The sequence below is a fragment of the Haliotis rufescens genome, unplaced genomic scaffold (assembly GCF_023055435.1).
Source record: "Haliotis rufescens isolate VD_foot unplaced genomic scaffold, xgHalRufe1.0.p SCAF_13, whole genome shotgun sequence".
NCBI lineage: Eukaryota > Metazoa > Mollusca > Gastropoda > Lepetellida > Haliotidae > Haliotis > Haliotis rufescens.
Genome location: NW_025963813.1, coordinates 7,705,239 through 7,729,054, shown reverse-complemented (window position 1 = coordinate 7,729,054; position 23,816 = coordinate 7,705,239). Strand labels below are relative to the sequence as shown.

The window sequence follows — 23,816 nt, the reverse complement described above, 5'->3', positions numbered from 1 at the left end:
CACGAAATTCAAAAAGATATTTATTGGCAATAAAAATGATTGACATGCAGGGTTTAAGTGACACGCTGATGCCAAAAAAACATTTCCTGTTTTCCAGCCTTTCAGGTCTACCATGAGTTTATCACATCGCAGTCACAGAGCGGAACTGTAATTACGTTAACCATAACATATGATGGCGTTGCTATGGTAATTATTTACAACTGAGAGGATTTACCATTTGTGGTGCTCACACAGTGGATCTGCACAACAACGGTGGGTGCAGTTGCTGCACTTTGGCAGCACCTCATCAAAAGTGCACAACCAAACATTACATCAAAGGTTTGCTTTTTTTCCATTGCTAATGGTTTAGAAAATCTGTTCCACGGTAGTGTGGTGTTAACAGCCTCAGAGATGAGAGAGGCATCATCAAATATAAAAAGGTGTTGCAAGGATGATATCAGAAGATTTGATAAATGGGAATTATAGCTAATGGTGACAAACAATGCTTGATCAAGCTTGGTGCAGACAGACCAACAACTGGAGGGTTGGTGAGTGACTGAGTAAGTGAGTGAGTGAGTGGGTGGGTGGCTGAGTGAGTGAGTGAGTCGGTGAGGGAATGCGTAGTTGGGTGAGTGAGTGAGTGAGTGAGTGAGTCGGTGAGGGAATGAGTAGTTGGGTGAGTGGGTGAGTGAGTGAGTGAGTGAGTGAGTGATGGGGTGATGGGGTGATGGGGTGGGTGGGTCGTTGAGAGAGAGTAGTTGGTTGGGTGAGTGAGTGCGTGAGTGAGTGAGTGAGTGAGTGAGTGAGTGAGTGAGTGAGTGAGTGGTTGGGTGATGGGGTGGGTGGGTCGTTGAGAGAGTAGTTGGTTGAGTGAGTGAGTGAGTGAAAGAGTGAGTGAGTGAGTAGTTAGTTTAACCTAGCACTTGACAATATTCCAACTTTATGATTGCAGCCAGTGAGTGAATCTGGACAAGAGAGTCCAGCCATTGATGTTATGATCAACGATCCACGCCATCAGAGTACGTTGACACGCCATCAACAAAATCACTGTGTCTGACCACCTAACCCACTTAGGTGTTTACCTAGCAGCATGTCTCACCAGGAATTACCATGGGTTGTGTGAGTGAGGTTTTGTATCATTCACATCATTTCATTGTCCCCAAATACATCCAGACAAAAATCGCAATGTCTGTTCCCGTTTTTATTTACTTGACAAAATACACCATGTGCATAGTCCGCCCAAACATTTACACATCCTGTGAACTAAATCCATTGACAGATGCATTGATGATTTGTTTTAAAAAAATATATATATTGACAAAATTGGATGAAAAACAAATATTTTTCTGTGGCTGAAGATACTTGAAGACTTATCTATTTGGAGACCTGTAACCAGAAGCGGATCTTGCACCTTCTCCTTAGATACCATTTTTAGTCTAATGGGAAGAATATAAAATAGAAATGATTAAATTTCCAAGACTAAATTCCATTATGACTGCATTTGTTCATCTGTATTGACACCTGGTACCTCAAACGGTATCATCATGTTTGATATCACATTTGAATGTCACCATTATACCCCAAGGATGGTATTGATTTTTCCATCAACTGTCACATTAGTGACTTGGTCCTCAGTGTTGGAGACACAACACACTCTCTCCATCCTGGCCAAAATTGACAGTCTAAACTGTTATGGAAAACCACCCTCATTTATTTGTCACATAAAATTTACCTTGTTGGGAAAAAATCTACCATAATTTACAGAGTGTTTCAGGAGAAGGCCGTGAAATATCAACTTGCTGTTGGCAATTAAGACAACACAAGCCAACCAACACGGCTCATGTTAGTTGATATGTGCCCTATATATTTCAGTGACTCGGGATTCCATTATGGGGCTACTTAACTTCAGCATTATGGTGTGGAAATCGAAATATCTCAAAGTAAACAGTTTCATGCAGGGTAGATTATGCTAGATCAGGATAATTCTGGTGTAAGTATGCACAGAGCTGTGCTAATCCTGCTGTGTGCACAGAATAAGTAGGGCACTGGATTCAGCAACAGACGACAGATCATGTTTGGGGACATATTGGTTTGGGATTTTGAGTTTTGATTTGATTGGCTGCTTCTGTGGTCTAGTGGTAGAGCGTCCAACCGGAGAGCGGAAGATCCAGGGTTTGATCCCCGGCCGTGTCTTACTAAAAGATGTTAAAATATGGTACTTGTTGTTACCCTGCCTGGCGGTCGGCTTAAAGAAGGTATGGTCAGCTCTGAGTCAGTAAACTGTGTTTGAGTGGGGTATTCACGTTCAACTGCGGCATGGTATCTCAGTGGGCTAGCACTATTAATCGGCATCAGTCAGGACTAGCACAAGCATACACATACACACACACACACGTGCATGCACGTTCCTCTGTAAGTGCAATAATCTTGGATGCAACGTTAAACCCCATTTCACCTCACCTTGGATTTGATGACAGATCTGAGACAAAATATTGACACTCACAGACATACATGGGTCCTCAGACACTTTCCAGATATGTGTATTTCCCAAATATTTTAAAATGAAAAGTGACAGCTTGGAGAAAAATATGGGGTGAAACTGGGTACTAAAAGTTTTCCCTTATCAAATCAAATATTGATGGTCATTGATATTTTACTGAGCTTTTGCCGCAAGACATATCAATATGAATTTGATTAAGTCTAGTTTCTGCCATGTTTATTCAAGCCATAAGAGAGTGATGTTTCTCAAAATGGTCTAAGAAGAGCTCATGTTTTTTTTTAAAACTTCAGTTGACCTGCAGTTTGCTCTTCTGTAGCTCAGGTTTCGTGCCAGTGAGAGCATATCACCAATGGCTGCCTTATTCCTCAGTAAAGCTTTCAAAATGTTTTATGGTAGACATGTGGAATAGATTTTCAAATTTGACGCATCAGTGACAAAAATGATGTCTGATGCAATTCTCTATATTGACTTGTACCGTATGTCCTCGTGTGGGGCAAGATAGTTTCAAGTCTTAAAAAGCATTTAGAAGTGATACATAAGGAAGAGAATTTATGGATGTCAACTTCTTTATTATGAGGAACACAACGTTTTGGAGTTTATGCTTACTCCTTCATCAGGTGAATGGATGCTATGAGGCAGAGAACATATATATATGTACCTGTAAGAACAACAAAAGTAATAAGATAACAAAGGTGGAAACTTAACAAGGGAAGCCAACAGACAGTTGGCGCTGATAGGTGATTCCAATGGACAAATGGAAGCCAACACTTCACAGTAAATTAGTGCTGATAGTTGATAACAAGGGACAACAGGAAGCCAGGACTTAAATTATCATTGATAACCCAGACAGTATGCCTGCACAATTACAGAAAATAACCATGATCACGTCCTGCCTCCAGTAATTTCAACTTTTGTCTGCAGATAAATCACATCACAGACTGTTACTTGTTACATTTCCACACAAAGTAATGTTTTGTAATAACCTTCCACTTTCAAGTTTGATCCTGCTTTTGCAACCACCCATTGTATCAGAATGATAGCATATTACATGTACAGTTATATGTAAATGTTATTGATGTGTGTCTGTTGCACAGTGTTAAAAGCAGTGCATATTAACTGTATTCAAGAGTGAACTTTTCCCATTGTGTATGAAAATGACGATCCAGTTAATTTAACATACATACAATTCAGGAAACATTTAATACAGATTTCAAACTGGCACTTATTTACATTTAAATATTAGGCCACACTTTTTGATGTATGGGGGGGGGGGCCGCGGGCGAGTAGCTTAGTGGATGGTGAAAGCATTCACTCGTTATGCCGAAGACCCGGGTTCGATTCCTGACATGGGTACAATGTGTGAAGCCCATTTCTGGTGTCCCCTGCCGATATTGCTGGAATATTGCTAAAAGCAGCATAAAACCATACTCACTCACTCACACATTTAGCCGGGGTGGACAATGTGAAAAGGCAGCCTGAGACAGTCCTTGTGTGACACATTAAGGAAGAAATTCTCAAAGATTAAACAAACCAAAGGCCATCTGTACCGCAACTGTGTAATAACAACTCTAGGCTGGCCATATTCCAGCTACTGTAAATCTTGTAATTAATGCATCTCCAAATTAATACGACTGCTGGCCCTAGCCAAAAATGCAACTCAAAATCAATGCGACCTCCGCCAGCCTTTACTTGACATTGTTATGTACTTGTTACAACTGCTGCTCAATAATATTCAAGTTGGTATTTCCGCTATCCAAAGTGTGCCAATTGTTGATAGTCATTTTGGACACGTAAATGTGAAGTTTCATTTATGCAAGCAAAGACCACTCGCATTTTTCGCATGTAATTCACGCTCGCATTAATTTCAAGATTTACAGTATATCACTTTAGTCTGTAAACAAGAAGACAGTCATCCATTTTACCTGCAATCCTTGCATGCTTATAATTGTAAAAAAATAGTTTTGAGTTCTGTGAAAACAATAGCCACCACTCCCAACTACCCGAATACACTTGCACAAATTTCACGTAGAAATAATGAAAGCTTTGGAACCAGCAGCAATCTTTACCCTAATTGGAACTTCAAAGACACTTGCTTGATTTTTACGCAAAGTTTCAGAACCCGTATCCTCATTTGGCCAAACGCAAAAAATATAGATATAACAAGGGCCATAAGGTGAGGTGAGGTGAGGTGAGGTGAGGTGAGGTGAGGTGAGGTGAGGTGAGGTGAGGTGGGGTTTAACGTTGCGTCCAAAAGGGTAACAACAAGTACCATCTTTTAACGTCTTTTGGTATGACACGGCCTGGGATCGAACCCCGGACCTTCCGCTCTCCGGGCGGATGCTCTACCACTAGACCACGGAAGCGGTCCCCCGCCCCTATTAGCTCTTGGAACAAGCATGGGACAGTGAGACACATGATGAACATGACCGACAGTGAACATGGCAGATAGTGTGTGAAGTGACAGCCATTGTGACCTCCGGATCCACATACGGCAGCACATTTACAAGCAGCACAGGATAATTCATTAACACAATGTCACACTGGTGTCCCTCAGATTACTGATGAGAAAACCAATGGGGATTTCGGGTGAGAATATAGGTATGCAGCAACCCATGCTTGCTGTACGAGGCGACTAAATGGATCGGATGGTCGGACTCGGTGACCCAACTGTGTGGATCAATGCTCATGATGTCAATCACTGGATTCTCTGGTCCAGACTCAGATATTCACAGACAGGAATATTGCTGAGTGCATCGTTTAACAACAAACTAACAAATTCTTCACATTTTACTCTAATATCAGAAAATTGGCCCCCTGAGTCTCAGGCTATAAGTAACTTGCCACATATTTGATGGTTCCCAGAACTTCAACTCAGATAATATTTTATACAAGTTCGTACTTCTCAAACCATATTCGTCTTGGAACACAATAAAATACTAAGAAGAATTTAACCAGAATGTTCACATATGTAATGACAATCAATCTCACAAATATCACAACCACAAATAAAAACAAATGGCAAACAGACATGATGAAGATATTTGTGCCCCTCAGAGCAATGTAAAATTACGATATATGCTGGACAGATGTTTGGATGTTTTTGTTACTGTGACCTAATACATTGAAAAATCAAATTGTCCTTTCCAACCAGACTCAAGAGAGTTTATATACGTTTGACCTTCAAGATTTGCTGGGGAGTGAGAAAGTTAAAAGGTCAAGATTTTTCAATCTGAGGTTTACAGGTTTTATCTTATAACTGAGCATTTTGAATGAACACCTCATCCGAAACATCTTGGATTTTATCACCCTACCGTCTGGTGACCTAAATGTGATACACTTTCATGCCAAGGTCCTCAATGCTGTGACAGATAATGATCTCTTTAATTCTTATGTCACACAAGGGAATTTCAGGGAAATAACTAAGTATCTCATGTTTGAAGTTTCAGTGAGCAAATTAGCTTTTTTCTATGTTGCTTTGAACAGTATTTCAGTAATACAAAAACATCTTTCATGTCTAATAAACAACACACCTTTTTTTCACATAAATGGCCATTTTTTAGATAACATAGTTCTGTACACCATGACTACATCCCTCTCCTATAGTTAATCAACTGATTGGTCAGTCAGAGGTTTCAAATCCCAATAACCACCTCTGATTGAAACATGGTTTGGCAACGTGCGTCAACTATTTTCTGCACTGGGGGCGGTTGGGTAGCCTAGTGGTTAAAGCTTTTCTCGTCACACCGAAGACCCGGGTTTGATTCCCGACATGGGTACAATGTGTGAAGCCCATTTCTGGTGCCCCTGCCGTGATATTGCTGGAATATTGGTGAAAGCCGAAACTCACTCACTCAATTCCTCGCAGTTAAATCTACAGGTAAACTATCCCTACACTGACAACACAGTATGTATATCTCCTATGTGTATCTGTTATGAATACAAAGTAGCATTCAAACTTCTGTCACATATTCACACTGTGAAGATCCAGGTGAGAATTGGTCTATGCTTGGCGTAACGGGTGACTAACAGGATCGGGTGGTCTGACTTGTTGACCTGATTGATGCATGTCATGGGTACACTGTGTGAAGCCCAGTTCAGGTGTACCCTGCAGTGATAATGCTGGGATATTGCTAAAAGCGGCGTAAAACCATACTCACTCACTCACTTTCTGGATGATAACCATACTCAATCACTGATATATGTCTTTGGTTTCGTTGGTTTGTTGTTTAACGTCACACTCAGCAATATTCCAGCTATATGACGGCGGTCTGTAAATAATCGAGTCTGGACCAGACAATCCAGTGATTGATATCATGAGCATTGATCCACGCAATTGGGATTGATGACATGCATCAACCAAGTCAGCGTGTCTGACCCTCCGATCCCATTAGTCACCTCATACGACAAGCATAGTCGCCTTTTACGGCAAGCATGGGTTGCTGAAGACCTATTCTACCCCGGATCTTCACGGGTCCTGATATATGTCATCATATCATAATTGTGTACATCGATGCTCATGATGTCTATCACTGGATTAGATTATTTACAGACCACTGTCATACACCTGGAATATTGCTGAGAGCGGCGTTAAACAACAAACACACAAACAGTTATATATACATGTCGTATTTTGGACAGGTCTGTTTGTCATAAGCCTGTCTTCCTTGCTTAAGACATTCAACCTCATATACAATAGGCCAATAATACACTGAGTGATAGTGATAGGGTACTTCATATTCTACCATGAAATTGATGAATGCTTGATTCTGATTGGTTAAAAAGAGGTTTCCTTTTTGCTACAGAAACCCCTTTCAAATATATTAAGCCTTTTCACAAAAAACATGCGTATGAATACATAGATAGCCTACACATCGATTCATAGAAAATGGCTGCCGATCAATCACCCCCATATGAAATGTAAAACATATCTATATTTCCTCTAATACACGCCAGGTCTCTAATACACGCCGAGTCAAGGGCTCTCGCGAAATTAATAGACGGCATAGCATCAAATAGAGGAAATACGGTAGTTTGATATCGGATGTTTGGAGCGTTCTAGTTATTTTAAAGGTTTAACTGATTTGTCCTCTCTAACATGTACTGTTAGTGGAAGATATATGTATGAACTACAACTCATTGACGTCAAGTGATCATTAACCTTAAAGCAAGATTGCTGACCTAAAACTATCTTCCTGACAGATAGTCACAATCCAAAATAAAACATTATTTCAGTATATGTCAATGTGAAATATTCATCACATGGAACATATTTCCATTTCAGAAAGATACTTGCTTATTTCCAAGAGGTATATTGCTCAAGTTTGTATCAGTGACCTTTCAAGAAGATGCAACGATCAGTGTAAGAGACAGTATAGATAGACAAACGACGTAGATATGTCAATACCAAATATCTTGTCAATTATGGCGAGTTTTGTGAATGTGTGATAGCAAGGTAATCCAATAGTCTGCATAATTCTGTCTGATGGTATTATCGTAACACCGAACACTGCCCCAGCATCATCAGGTTAAGAGCACTTTATGCATTTACCACATTTCCTCAACTAACTCAAATCAAATCAGTGTTTAATCATTGTAGTCGGGGAACAACTTTCATCAATAAATGACAAAGTGCTTTTAAAGTATCCCCTGTCAAATAAACAGCTATACAAGTCAAGATTCCACGTTAATTGCATAGCTGGTGTTAAATTCATTCCAACCTAAACAAAATGCCCTGACTTGAAACCAGCGCGGGGTGTAACTGTGTCAGCCACCGAAATTAACATGGCTTGCAATCATGGCAACAAAAGGGATTTGTTCCTGGGAGTAGCCTTACTAATGTCAAACGACTCCATGGACAACGCTGGGTTAATGAACGCATTTTCAAAACAAACTCTGAGTGCAAAATTATTGAGTGCACCCTGGGTTCCAGAGTGTTCTTTGTTATATTTATTATCTATTTAAATGTTTTTCAAACACCACATTTAGCAATAATCAAGACACACGGTGCAGCCTGTAGATAACAGAGTTGGAGACACGCAAACCAGTGGTTGATATCATGAGCAATATACCATGCTGGTGGGGAAGGTCATGCAATCAACCAAGTCGCCACCCTGACAATCTGATCCATTGGTTGCCTAGCAACCAGCATAGGTTGCCTAGCAACCAGTATAGGTTAGGAGCTATTCTCACCCGGACTCCCCATGGTGCTTCCATGTTTCAAGCATTAGTCCAGCTTAAATGAAACATTGTTCCTCTTGGGGAATCAAACTGGAGAATTCTGTATGGCTCCTTCACCACAGGGCTACTCAACTGCCCCTGAAGATTATTGAAAATGTTTAACTTGTTCTTCTTATTCAAACATACAGTTAGCTATACTTCAAGCAATATTCCTGTCATGTTTATAGTAGAGGACACAAGAATGGGTTTCACAGATCATACCCATGTGCATGTTCCCGAGGCAAGAGAGTTAACTGACTTAAAAAGTCCAGTTTCCACCCTTGCTGAATTAGGCTGGAATTTCTGAGCTCGATCATAGCCCCACCAGTGGCTATTACCAGTTATGTCCCTTTTAAGCCTCTTCTATGGACCAATCAAATTCCACCTCTCGTATCACTTGCATTTGCTTCAAACAAAATGGCAGCGCCCAGTCAAGACGATCTGATCGATAAACAAGATTTGTATTGTGACAAAACGGATCTTACATTGCGAAATGCATTAAATCATGTGAGCACCTTCATTAAAAACATGAAAAGATTTGGAAAATATCTGTTGACGAGTTGGCGGTGTACATGCTGTAATCCTGTAATTGATCAAAATCTGCACGACAGTTTACGAACCAAATTTTGATTTCGTTGCGCGAATTTGATTGGACTATGCATAGACTCGTTAGTCCAGCCATAATGTAACTCCATAATGCCAGCCTAGTTCAGCAAGGATGGAAACTGGACTTTTATAACTCCCTTGCCTCAGGAAGATGACCCATGTGGGGAATCTAACCTAAGTTCATGTGACAAATGAACTCTTTAATCAATCGGCTACCCCACTGCTCATTTCAGGCCGATAGGAAGGAATCTGATAGGGCCTTTGGGCCTGCATTTATAATGAAGATTATTGGTGATGGTCAACTGGTCCCACCGACTTTTCGCACTGAGGGCTCTGCGTACTTGTAGTTCAAACACAGGGACCCAGAGATGGTCAATCTCATTATCAGGCGTCAACTGTATGAGCAGTCCAGCAAGAGCCAGCGTGATCGTCCCGTCTCTCAGTTAAAGAGGCTGTATGCTCCGGACAACTGCCAGTCAAGCAATTTTGATTCAAGTGTCCAAACCATTTTGCTTGTCAGCCAGTTGTATGATCATTCAATCAGCTAATGTTACACAGAGACAATGACTAGTATCATACATTAGACAAATGAGAACATCAAACTTATACAGGGAATGTCCATAGAAGATGTCCCCCTTGGAGTCTTTTTCACAGCCTTTTTCATCCCTGCCTGTTTCCCTAGATTCCTCTAGTTCTAAGCAGCCTGTACATCCATAGTCTGGACCAGAAACAAACAGTACAAGCAATGATCCACACCTTTGTGGTATGCTGACACACAAAAAGTGAGGTCAAGCATTGTAACCATTGAAACCTCATTATAGTCGGCGCTTATGATTAGCATTGGGTGGTGGGACATATTCTACACTGGAATCGTCACAGGTCTTCGAATTAGCATGGGGAGCTTAGGGACATAGTTAGCTCCAAATCCCCAAAGGAATTCAACTCAGATGTCACAATCATCAAAATATACCGTATTCAACGTAATAAGCGCCCAGGGCGATCTCAAAATTAGAAATAGGGGGATGTTATTAGAATATCATTTTGGTGGAAAAAAAACAGAGTTGAAAGATAAATTTCATGGTTTAAGCTGGCAGCCTGAAGTGTTTATGTACGACAGATATATTTTTCCAGAATTTAATTGCCCATAATTAAAGGTGCATATTAACACACAAGTGTGTATTATACGTTAATAAATAAGTCTTGTGTACATCGATCAATCGGAATTGGGATTGTTCACTAGCCAATATATTAGCAAATATTGTCGTGGGTGCTTATTAGAGCGGGGCGCTTATTACGTCGAATACGGTAGTATGTATTTAAGATTCTGGTCCCTCATCTAATCATACTCAATGAACCCCAAATGTCATCTCCAAACCCAATCACAACCTTATTACTGCAGATCTTGCAGAGACAACATAAGGCACTTGCCAACTGTTCTGAAACAATCTGCCCCAGTTGAAACGATGCCTTCCGCAAGATGTCCTATTTTCACTAGTTTGCTTAGATTTTTTGTGTGTGAGATAAATAGTTGGGGAGGTGTGAAATGAAATAAAGACATTTCCGATTTATTTTTGTGCTTCAAAGAGTTGTCTGAACATGTTGTCATGTGAGTAGTATATTCAGGTCTTATAATGTCTTGCAGTCTACTGTATGCAACAACAGTTATGGTGAACATGTAACTTTGCATTTGAAAGAACAAAAGGAAAGCACCTTTCAGATTTGATTTTGTCTACTTTTCATTATTTCCAAGTCTGGGAGACCCATTAACCATTTTCTTAAAAGTCTTGTTATATGTTATCAATATTTAAACAAGTTCAGGAAAATTAATTTTACATTGGTTGTCAATCTATTAAGCAAACTTTATCTGGTCTCAAACTCATTCACTCAATCATGCCAGCAGGTTAGATCATTCTACGACAGTAGAGAATATATTCCTCTGAAGGGTATCACTAGAGGGAACATTCCATCATGAACAGATAAGTGTTCCTAACCATTTCACATCAATATGGATACTGGAATACAATTCCACTCACAATTCCGTTTTTTATTTGGAATCCAGGTTTTGTATACACCCAAACATGCACCAATTTGATCTTTTAGATGAAGCTGTGCAATAACATATAGAAGTCTTGTCATGTGTCAAACAATTAATCACACATGTGATATCTTCCGATCTGTCCGGGAGGGACCCTTATCACGGTCAACCTTAGGGGGCTTTTGTCTAGTAATCAACTGGTGCTGGTAGTTAAATCCATATGCTGAACGATAAAACAATGTAAACTGTAAATAAAACTCAGATTGTCAGAAAAGCTAGGTGCCTCAAGGGCACTTGAAACAATCTGATTAAAATCAGACCTTAGTTCTCGCTACTCCTAAACAAAGATCTGAAGACATCCAATTAGGGGTCACGTCAGAACGACCTTTCATCCGACCAATCAGAGCGTCGCTTACCAGATTATGAAAGTGAGTCGGAATGTTATTTCTAATCATGCAACCTCAAAAACTTTAACATGGGGTATTCCGAACGATAGTTATGGGTTTAACAACTGAATCCTTACAATCTAGATCATCTATTAGCCATTCCAGAATGTTTTTATGTTCGGGTTTCAAATCTGTAATCTAGAATTTGTGAAAATATGTTTCGAAGCATAGTCGCCAATTTGAAATTGACGCCGTAAAGCAAGAGAAAGCTGCCTTCTGATTGGTCATTCCATTGGTCGGTCAAAGTTCGCGCAAGGTCGGTCTGACGTGACCCGTAATGGGATGTCCTCAGATCTTTGTTTAGCGGTAGCGAGAACTAAGATCTGATTTTAATGAGATTGCACTTGAAATGAATAATTAGCCTAGTACTGTAAATCTTTAAATTAACGTGAGCGTAAATTAAATGCGAAAAATGGGAGTAGTCTTTGTTCGTATTGATGAAACTTCGCATTTATGTCTCCAAAATGACTATCAACAATAAGACGGCCTCATTGCACACTTTGGATAGGGGAAATACCAACTTGAATATAAACACAAATATGGTTTATTGAGCAGCAGTTGTAACAAGTTTATAACAATGTCATTTAAAGAATAGGAGACCACACAATAGGCATCCAGTGAGTTATCACTGCTGGGGTCAAGAGTTCTTCCCACTCACGTCAAACTAGGCATCGCTAGGCATCACTAGGCATTACTGACCACTCCAATCAGTGAACTGTTATTGGTTCAAATATTTTATTGCCTTTAAACTTCCTTTATGCCAGATAACAGAAAAAACACTGTTTATTGTTATTTCAGAAGTGCTTTAAGCGATGCTACTTGCTGTTTGATTGGATTTAGGTAAGGATATGTATCATTCCACACTGGGGATGGGGTGGGGGAGTCACATTGATTTTGAGTCCCATTTTTAGATGGGGGTCAGCAGTCGTATTTAATTGGAGATGCATTAATTTCAAGATCTCCATGTATATATTCCTGCATAGTTTAAAACAAACTCATCCAAACTCAGAACACGCACTCATCCACTGCATCCACTACCAAACACACAGAACCACACTACAAACCACCCTCAATCTAAATAAGGCTCCTACTCTAGATGAAATACTAAACCCTCAAAATAAACTAGAAAACTTCAAGGCCCTAGGCGTATTCCTAATCAAAACAGATCTAATTAAGCGCATCTAAAAACTCATTAATCTACCAATCCAAAATCCAATAAACATACAAACACCCACCTCACCCGGCTCCCTTAGTTCCCCCCTCCACCCACTTCGGCATTTATTCCAAATTTAAAAATTCAAAAAATTCAATATGAGCAACCCCTAAAAAGCCCCCTCTTGTGTTGCACACACCACTTTCACCCTTCTCGGAATACACTAAATGGTCTGGCCAGGCCCGTGTGCGAAAAATGCTACAGTCGGAAAGTGCACGTTAAATCTCCTATATCAGTCAGTCAGTCAGTCAGGGATTGGCAAACAAGCAAATTTTGCTTATCTGAATGCCTCTCCCAAACATGGTACATATACAAATAGCAATGTATTGATAGTGACATGAGCAATAGCATACATTGTATAATTGGCATTAAAGATAAGTACTGTTCTGTTAGTGTTTAATTACTGGATTATCTTCCATAACTACAGTTACATTATTATTTACATTCAGCACAACAACATCACAGTATCATATAGCAAAGCCATCATCTCAGACAAAATCTCTAAATCAGCAAAAAGATAGGATATGTATCATTCCACACTGAGGATGGGGTGGGGGGGGGAATCAAATTGATTTTGAGTCCCATTTTTAGATGGGGGTCAGCAGTCGTATTTAATTCGAGACACATTAATTTCAAGATCTCCGTGTATATATTCCTGCATAATTTAATACAAACTTAGATACATATGAACAGCCCAGTTATATATGATTTTATTGGTTATCAAATTTATCAGAAACTATGCTAAAATGTCACTATACCTCAAAGTTACGCCATTAGACTCTCGGAAATGAAAACAAAATAAGACCAGCATGCGCCTTCTCCAGAGACCACGTAATGTGTGATTGGTGGATTTGGTAGTTGACAAAACAACATGTCAAAGTTAAAGTAAGCCTCATGTTAATTTGCCTTTCAGCTGACATTGTGACTTGATTGGACAGAAAAATCAACGCATCGAACTTTGTCAAATTTAGCGAGCATGTATGACGTGATTATTTTATGCAAACTGATTGGCTGATAGTTCGGCAAGTGTCCCAAATCGGTAATCTCATTTGCATGCAACGGTATTACTCAACCAATAAGATTGATACACAGCTAGGTCAGAAAGGTCAACAAAGACAACGAGGCACTTCATTTATAAATTGTAGTAAAAACATAAAAGCATTTCCAAACATGGCATACATTTCTTGGAAATTGAATGGAGCGAACATTTCTAGGACATTTATGAAGCGAAGTTGTCAGACTATGTACATAATTCAATACCAAAGCAGACAGAAACAGAAAAAAACCATAGTATTTTAATTAAATAAGGGGCAATTATTTTGAGTCAGGATAAACAAGCTTGATATTTCTATGGCATATTTTAACCGAATCCTGCCATAACTGCATCAACCCAGAAGATTGGTAAGATAGAACACAACGTTAAATGGTCAAACTATACCTATCATTAAATTTCAACATTTGTTGCGTTTATCTGAGATGATCTTTGACCGAAATTGATATGGGTAGATTGTAAATCTTTTTATTATTATTGCCCTATGTATGCCAATGGATACAGGATCAATAAAAAATATTTTGTGTGTGTACAGCTATTATTAATTATTATCTGAAATTATCATTGATCGATTGTTATCTTAAATCTAAAAATGTAAATAGGTACAAATCTCATGCATCATTTAGACTTAATAATTTATTTTGTCCTTTTTAAAAAAACAAGAAATTAACTTGAGATAAATTTAAATTAACATTCTCTTATTTTTTGTCTGTTAAATATATAAAGGCCTAGTAAGCAAGTTAAATGAGAATGGATAAGAACTGACCTTTGTGGTACTAATCCATTGTAAATTATTAATTAAACTTAAAGGTTGCTATCTTAAAATATGCAAATATCTCCCTGGTATTTATGGCCAAATGTCCCTGACACCCACTGACAATTTATCACATTTATGTTTAATGCTAACGAGAACATTGCTTGTAGCAAATTTAGTATCCTATCTACATGTCCAAGACTCGCATTTTGGTGAACCTACGCTCCTGGGTTTTTGGCGATCGCAAATTACTCACCCTTGATTCCAAGTGGCATTACAAATATTTAGCCTCCATATCTTACTACTACCAATACTTTCATAATTTAACATCAAGTGACCCTGACCTTATACAATCAAGAACTCGCTTTAGAGATCATGTACACGAAGTCTAATAAAATTCAATTCTTAAATAATTATCATGTGACCAGAATTTTCTCTTGTTTAAAAACAAACATACTGATTCTCAAATAAGGAGGGCCTAGTACAAGCCTTTACCTATTGTTTTGCAAAATGATATAGATATACTACTACAACTGCAACAGTGAGGTGCATGACAATATAGCTTTACACATCAAGGTGACTGTATTGCTACCTCTCCATAGGGCTGGCTGGAATGAAAGCAAGTGGATCGAGGAGAAATATGAAAATGGAAATAGTTTTTCACGTTTTAGGATATTTTCACAATGAAAGTTAAACATTTCTTTACATATGTTTTCTAAATGTGTAGACCCTTCCAAAATAAAACAGCTAAAAAACATCAATGGACAGTGTCAGATGTGATGATGTGACAGAGTTACTAGGCTGGCTGAAGGAACTCTGGGTAGGAGACTGATTGGCTTCAAACGACTGAGGCATATTTACATTGTAATCTAGGCTTTGATAAACACTGGCTTCTGATCTAATCAAGCTGGCAATTTGTATTTTGTAACTCATCCGTAAGAAAACAACACAAGCTTTCGATCTCTTCAATTTGCCTCCAATGAAAAACATGACTAAACATGGTTAATTCTGCGCAGCACTTGAGTTGTCAGCTTGACTGTGTCAAGCTCTACTGTCTTGTTTTGAGAATTGAATCAGGCATGAACTAAAGGTATGACGTTGCACTCCGAAATGACTTCATTCATGATTTTAAAAACACACAGAACTATTCCTTTAAGTTATCTCATTCACAAGCTTTTCTAATGCCAAGCTCAACTGAATGACCTTGACCTTCAATGTTATTGAATCATATGTCAGAAACAATTTCCAGCATGATGTCTTTAACATCTGTCATAAACCTTAAGCCCAGTCGTTAAAGGCGTTGCAATTTGCTGTGCAGAGTTGCACCCTTGTGCATGCCAGAGACCTATTATCATGGGTTCTAATCCAATTTGGAGACTTGTGAAGATTCCGGGGTAGAATAGGTTTTCAGCAACCCATGCTTGCCGTAAAGTGTGACTATGCATGTTGTAAAAGGCGACTAACGGGATCGGGCGGTCATGCTCACTGACTTGGTTGATGCATGTCATCGATCCCAATTGCATGGATCGATGTTCATGATGTCAATCACTGGATTGTCTGGTCCAGACTCAATTATTTACAGACTGCTGTCATATAGCTGGAATATATGCAGCGTAAAACAACAAACCAACCAACTAATCCCAGTTGGCCCTGATTATGTTTCTATGTTTGTCAGCACCATATCTTTGCTCATGGGTTTCACCAAAAACCTAAATGAATGATAACTACATCACTTCAGACTTTCCTCCCACATTAAGCTGACACGCTGTGACATAACTGGAATACTGTATTCGACGTAATAAGCGCCCAGGGCGCTCTTAAAATTAGAAATAGGGGGCTCTTATTAGAGTATTATTTTGGTGAAAAAAACAGAGTTGAAAGATAAATTTCGTGGTTTATGCTGTCAGCCTGAAATGTTTATGTGCGACAGATATATGTTTCCAGAATTTAATTGCCAATAATAAAGGGTGCATATAACACACGAGTGCGAATTATGTGAATAGGGGTCAGAAGGGGTGCTGATTGGGATTGTTCACTAGCCAATATATCAGCAAATCTCGCCGTGGGTATTATTAGAGCGGGGCGCTTATTACGTCGAATACGGTACTATCAAAAGTGGTGTTTAACCCAACTCACTCACTTATAAGCCTGTGGTTGAGAAAACCAGCAGCCGCAGAGCTCACATTCCAACAGACAGATGACGCAGCTCCCTTGCATGGGTCGGCATAACTATTTAAATTCTAACACCGTACACGAGAAAAATGAGATCCCAAGTTTAAAACTCTACTTTAAAAGACATCGTCACAAATTATCACTAGCATTACAATCATTTCTCCCTTACAAATTAGCATTGTCGCCAACAGGAACACATTCCTTGCTTGAGAAATGTACTGGGTACACGAAACAGTTTCATTATCGGCGGACATTGTTACTTGTATTAATGTCGGACTGGGACTTCTTCTACAGAACGGGTCATCATTTACAACCCTTGCAAAAGCAATAAATACAGTTTCTATTTGTTGTACATGACAAGCTCATCAAAACACACTGTAAATTACAGCTATTTTTGCAGGTACAATATGAAAACCCACATGCTGGAAACTACCAAATCATTGACCAGGGTGATGCTCCCTCTCTCCTCTACTGCGGGCTGAACATTGATTCCGAATCTTATGCTAACGATCTTCACAGGGCGGACTTCATTTCTTCTGATTGTCGGAGTTGATCAACTGATGAAATACATCATACAATCTTATTCTCGGCACAGTTTAGTCAACTTGCGAACACATTCAAGGAATGGTTTTCCCTTAAGATTACCCTTCAATGCTTGGACTCCCTTGAAGCTGAACTCTGAAAATGGTTTGATCTATCCCCTAATAAACTTGAACGTTATTTGACATGTTCTAACTTCCAGTGTTTCACAAGGTGCTTAGATCATGTCACATTTATGTATTTCAAGCTGCACATTATCAGAAACACTTTAGAAAAACAGCTGGCTATGGGGAGTCTTGGTAATCAAGCTGCCTTCTTGGAGAAACGATACAGCACTGTTCTTAAAGGAGCATTCCTAACTATCAGAAGTGAATTATCGAACTGACTAACCTGTCAGTATGTGTTGCCACAGACTTAAAGGGGCACTCCTAACGATCAGTCTGTATGGGACTTAACATTTGGTTTTTGTCTATTTGTTATTTAACGCCACACTCAGCAATATTCCAGCTACATATGACTGTGTCTGTAAATAATTTATTCTGGACCAGACAATCCAGTGATTAATATTATGAGCATCAATCCACACAATTGGGATACGATGACATGCATCAACCAAGTCAGCGAGTCTGACCATCCGATCCCGTCTTACAAAAGGAGAGCGGAAGTTCCTGTGTTCGATCCCTGACTGCGTCATACCAAAAGACGTTAAAAGATGGTACTTGTTGTTACCCTGTCTGGCACTCGGTATTAAGGGGCTAAAACAAGGACTGGTCGGCTCAGAGTCAGTATACTGTGTCTGAGTGGGGTATTCATGTTAAACTGCGGCATGGTATCTCAGTGAGCAAGCACTATAAATCGGCATCAGTCTGGACTAGTACAAGCAGCCACAAACACACACACACACGTGCATGCACGTCGCTATATAAGTGCAACAATCTTGGACGCGACGTTAAACCCCATTTCAACTCACCTCACCTCACCTGTCTAACAAAAAGCATAGTCACCATACAAGCAGAATGGTCTTTGTAAAAGAGGTTGAGTGGTGTGCACGAATGTTCAACTAAAAAAATACCAAGAAGTGTCATGACTTTTATCCAAGCAGTAAATTCAACAGTAACCTCCTTGACAACAGGATACTTAGCAACAAAGGTCAACAAGGGATCAAAATATGATAATTATTATACCGACTCCCTCATAAAATCTTTTTGATATGATATCTATGATTTGTTGCTCAGTGCAGCATACATTATTCAGTTGCTAGCTGCATGTCCAGCTGTCAGACACCGAACTGACATTTACACACACACACATTGATATACAATATATACAATACTGTGTAGAATATTGTTATAACATTGGCCTCCATTGCCAGTCTGTTTCCAATAACCCGGGCCAATTTAGGAAAGTAATCAGACAGGCCAAACAAATCAAATATAGTACAATGTACCTACCAAATTATCCTTTGTCAATTTCTGAATAGTGTTTAGTTCTAGTTGAAGGCAGAGAATGAAATGAAAGAGGAATTAAATTTTTGCTTGTGACTATCTTCTGGTTGTCATAAATAAATTTAATTTATTTGTGTGAAGAGTCTTTCTGTTGTCTTGAGCTTAAGCATTTAAATTGATTTGAACTATTATTGCTTCATCATACTGGTGAAGGTGAGGTGAAATGGCATTTAACATTGTGTTCAAGATTATTGTACATATACATTAATTGTATGTATTTGTTTGTTTGTTTGTTTGTTTGCGTGTGTGCGTGCGTGTGTGTGACTACTAATGCAGGTGTGAAGCCCATTTCTGGTGTCCCCCACGATGTTATTGCTGGAATATTGCTAAAAGTGGCGTAAAACCATACTCACTCACTCACACATTCACTAATGCCAATCTTATAGTGCTAACCCACTGTGATACCATATGGCAGTTTAACAGGGATACCCCACTCAGACACAGTATACTGACTCTGAGCCAACTAGTCCTTGTTTTAGCCCCTTAATGCCGTGCGCCAGACAGGGAAACAAGACATACCATCAATGTCTTTTGGTATGACACATGTTCACATCACTGGAAACGCCAGGCCCAACCTGTGGCTGATGATAGACAATCAGCTGACACTTGTTGACCCAGATTGGACAAATCTAGGATTGAAACCCATGACTAGCAGATCCTGACAAAGCTAAGGGATGCAACTCTGCAAAGCATATTGTCCCATTTATACCACAGGACCCCAACTGGCTGATATTCGACAGTCCACTGGCACATCACAGCAGACAAAAAGCACTGTAAGAAATCATGGTATTGACACCATGATGGCAATTAAACATTGGGAAACGATGGCATTTTTTCAACAATGACCAAATTTAGATCAGAAACAGCCAGGTCAAGGCAGGCTATTCTGATATTCAAACTTTAGACCTTTGGAATATATTCCTTAACACAAAATGTCTATTCAGCAAGAACGGATTAGTATTGAAATGTCAGTAGAAGCTGAATGTCAGAACTGTCATATATAATTAAGATTGAGATGAAAGTACTCAGTTGCTGCAACAGACAGAGGGATGGAGGGATGTTGACTGTCAGGATGAGTAGGAAGATGTAGACACGGCCAACACCAACCTGTCTCTCCTGGGACCTCAAGATTTTAACACATTGCTTGTCAATGTTGAGAGGACGTTAAAAAATATCCAATGGAAATCCTCTTTTTAAACTGAAATAGTGATACTGTTTACAATTCAGTTTAAGAAAATAAGAAAAGTTATTCAATAAGAAAACCCATTTCACACATTTATTCACCTGTAAGATTTAATTAATAAGAGTTCCAGTCCAAACAGAAATAATCATTTTCTGGTTGCAAACAAATTATTTTTGTAAACATGACTGCATCCCTTAAGATGGTAATAAAGCTGACAACAGGATTCCTGACAAAATGGAGAGCGCCTGTATTTACTTCACCCCTGTGAAACGTATGCAATGTTTGAAATATTGCTCTTAATCAGCATAGCAGCAGAGGAGAAACATCAATCATTCGTGCTTGCGCATCTACCAAGCAAGCCTTGTATTTAGATTTCTCCATTACAAAGATTAAATTGCTCAATTAGGCCAACTCGTCCAATCAACAGAGTTCGGTTAAACCTTGTGGAGACTTTGCCAATCGTTGACACTTCAACAAGTAGACGTATCACATTGCTGTTTCTTTTGCCTTGAAAGCTCTGTTTTATTTCCTGAAGCAGCTCCGAAGGGAAAATGTGGTAGAAGAAGGAGGAAGTCATTTAAGTCAAACGTTAAAAACTTTCCTGAAACCATAAACATTTCTTTCTTTCTGTCTCGGAAAACAGGGCATGAAAATGGCCTGTCGTTCAGAGCATCTTGTTTTGCTGTTTTAAAGGCTATTACCAGTATGCCAAAGAAGGTTGTTTAGAAATGTCAGCACAACAAGTGAATTTGTTTCGATTTTAATTTGGCATGTCAACAATGAAATTGCTAGAACAAAACAAGGACATGATCTATCGCCATGTTGATAGCAAAGAGTTACTTTAGCTGGGTAATATCATCTAACTCTGCAAAGATAAATCACTGTTAGAGCTTAGTATTGAACGGCTGTTTTATCTGGAAACTCTTTAATGGTTTCCTCTGACTTAAAGGGGCACTGTGGTCAGGACAATGGGGAAGTCTCAAACTTAGTTCAGAACAACTTTACTTCTCTCAGGCAGAGTGCATCAGCATATGAAGTACAAACAGTATTTTCATTGCGGTGGAAAGAGGTTAACTTGACATTTTTACAATTTTCATTATAATGTTAACAAATTCGCATAGTTTCTTTTAGACAGATCGTATGGCAGTTAAATAATTGCTGGAGTTGCAACACATTTGGTCTTTTCGAATTGTGTTTTTGGATGTACATGTCCCTTTGTTTATTGAAGATGTAGTGAAATTCAACTCCAATGTCAAAACTATCACACAACTTGCATAAACGTTCATTCAACAGAATTTTATTCCATCTTCCAGTTTCTATTGACAGGCAGTGACAAGATGTCCTAAAGAATAGCAATTTAAAGGATTTCAAGTTATTCAGACACACATATACATGTGTCTGCTTACTCTCGCTTTGTTATGCATATTGCAGTTAAGTATTACCCTAATGACACAGAGAAAATATCTCAATTTCACACATAGTGCAGATTAGGATAACTTGATCCAGGCTGGAAATGTGTCATGGGGCAAGGGCCCCCTTTAACTGTTTAAGAAATTTGAATTCTTAAAGTCCAATTCATGATGTGTGAGTTAGTGAGTGTGTATGGTTATGAATTCAACACCAACTTTTCAATATTTCAACACAACCACAGTGGTGGTCTCCAGGAAAGGATTTGAACCCAGGTCTCCAGCTTTACCCACTGGGCTACCACCACCCTGTAATCGAGACCAGGGCAGCAAAAGCAAGGAAATGTTCACAAACAAATCAAACAAGCCAAACCACCGACATGATGCCACACATGTCACAGAGCCTGACCACCCGTTCCTATTTTAGAGTGAGTGAGTGAGTATGGTTTTACGCCGCTTTTAGCAATATTCCAGCAATATCACGGCGGGGGTCACCAGAAATGGGCTTCACACATTGTACCCATGTCGGGAATCCAACCCGGGTCTTCGGTGTGACGAGCGAACGCTTTAACCACTAGGCTACCCGAACGCCCTCCTATTTTAGAGGAGGATAGTGTCAAAGGGCAAGAGTTGAGTGAACCCCTCCAGAAAGAATAGGTTGCCTGCACTGGCCACAGTCCTGTGAGTTGGGGTTTTATGGCACACTAGGTTAGGCCAGGAGAGCTTTCAACTTGCAATTAACCAACAGGAGACTTATCCAAAGTCTTTATCAATTAATAAAGTGTTCAATGAACACTAAAGCACCAGAGAAGAAACCAGATTGGTAATTACAAGGGAGATACGAAGGCGAATAGTCAAGATAATTTGCATTGGTGCCATGAATGGGCATCACATCGTGTGCCAATGTAGGGAATAGACATGAAGACTTTGGTGTGGTGTAGAACTACAGCCACTGACTCAAGACTACCCACCTGCTCCTTCATAGCGCTGACTTTTTTAGACTGTAATTGTGATATAATTGAGCGAGACGTAATTGAGTGAGGTGTGTGGGACTTAGCAGCCTTGAACAGAGTATTCGTCATATCCCAGCATGCATTATTAATGAGGTGGGAGTCGAAAGTGATGCAGGACCTTGACATTTATTATTTCTGAGAAAGCTATTAGTACTGACAGTTGAGGGATCATAACTGGAGTAAAACTGGGATTTTTACCAAGTTTTCAGTGATGATGGCCTGACATACTGACAACATCTTCCTGTCTGCCTAAATTATGATGTCATAAGTAGATGGGAGACCACAAACTCACCACTGCTAATCACTCACTTCTAATCCACCCATCCCACCACTTATCCATTAATCTCAGCACTTGTCCACCCACTTATCCACCCACTTATCCATCTATCCCACCACTTATCCACCCCGGGGCGGTCGGGTAGCCTAGTGGTTAAAGCGTTCGCTCGTCACGCGGAAGACCCGGGCTCGATTCCCGACATGGGTACAATGTGTGAAGCCCATTTCTGGTGTCCCCCGCCGTGATATTGCTGGAATATTGCTAAAAGCGGCGTAAAACCAAACTCACTCACTCACTCACTTATCCACCCATCCCACCACTTATCCATCAAGTTATCCAACCATCCCACCACTTATCCACCCCATCCCACCACTTATCCACCTAAATTATACATCAGTTTCTAAAGACTACGAATATAGCTAATTGAACTCGTACATTTTTGTAAATATCAGATCTGTAAATTGTGAAATTAATGTGTCTCCAAAAGAATGTGACCGCTGGTCCCTAGCCAAAAATGTGACTCAATATGAATGCGACACCCCCCTCCTCTCCTACTTACTTACTTACATTGGAGATTTAACGTACGCTTTCCTCCTCTCAAGCATCAGTGGATTTATATACAAAGAAAACACCTCTGTCAGGTTTACAGTAGAATCCTCACTTTAATCGAACCATGCATAAACCAATCACACACCAAATAGCCCTGCTTATTAGCTCTGAGTAGAGTACTTCCGCTAAAACAATACATGCGCGCTGGATCGTGTCGGCCTTTGACGCAGTCACAAAAAGCAAAGACACCGTGTTGGGTTGCATCTGTCTGGACTTGCAGGTGTGATCAGTGATGACATAAGCAGGTAGAACTCTTATCTTGACCCCAGCAGTAACAATTCACAGGATGTAATTACTGTTTGAATGACATT

General features: G+C 39.6%; 1 protein-coding gene across 6 annotated transcripts in view; it reads right to left on the bottom strand.

Moving 5' to 3' along the window:
• Window positions 1-23,816, bottom strand: part of LOC124149287 (agrin-like) — a 472,283-nt gene that overhangs the window by 372,230 nt on the left and 76,237 nt on the right. The window lies entirely within an intron of this gene.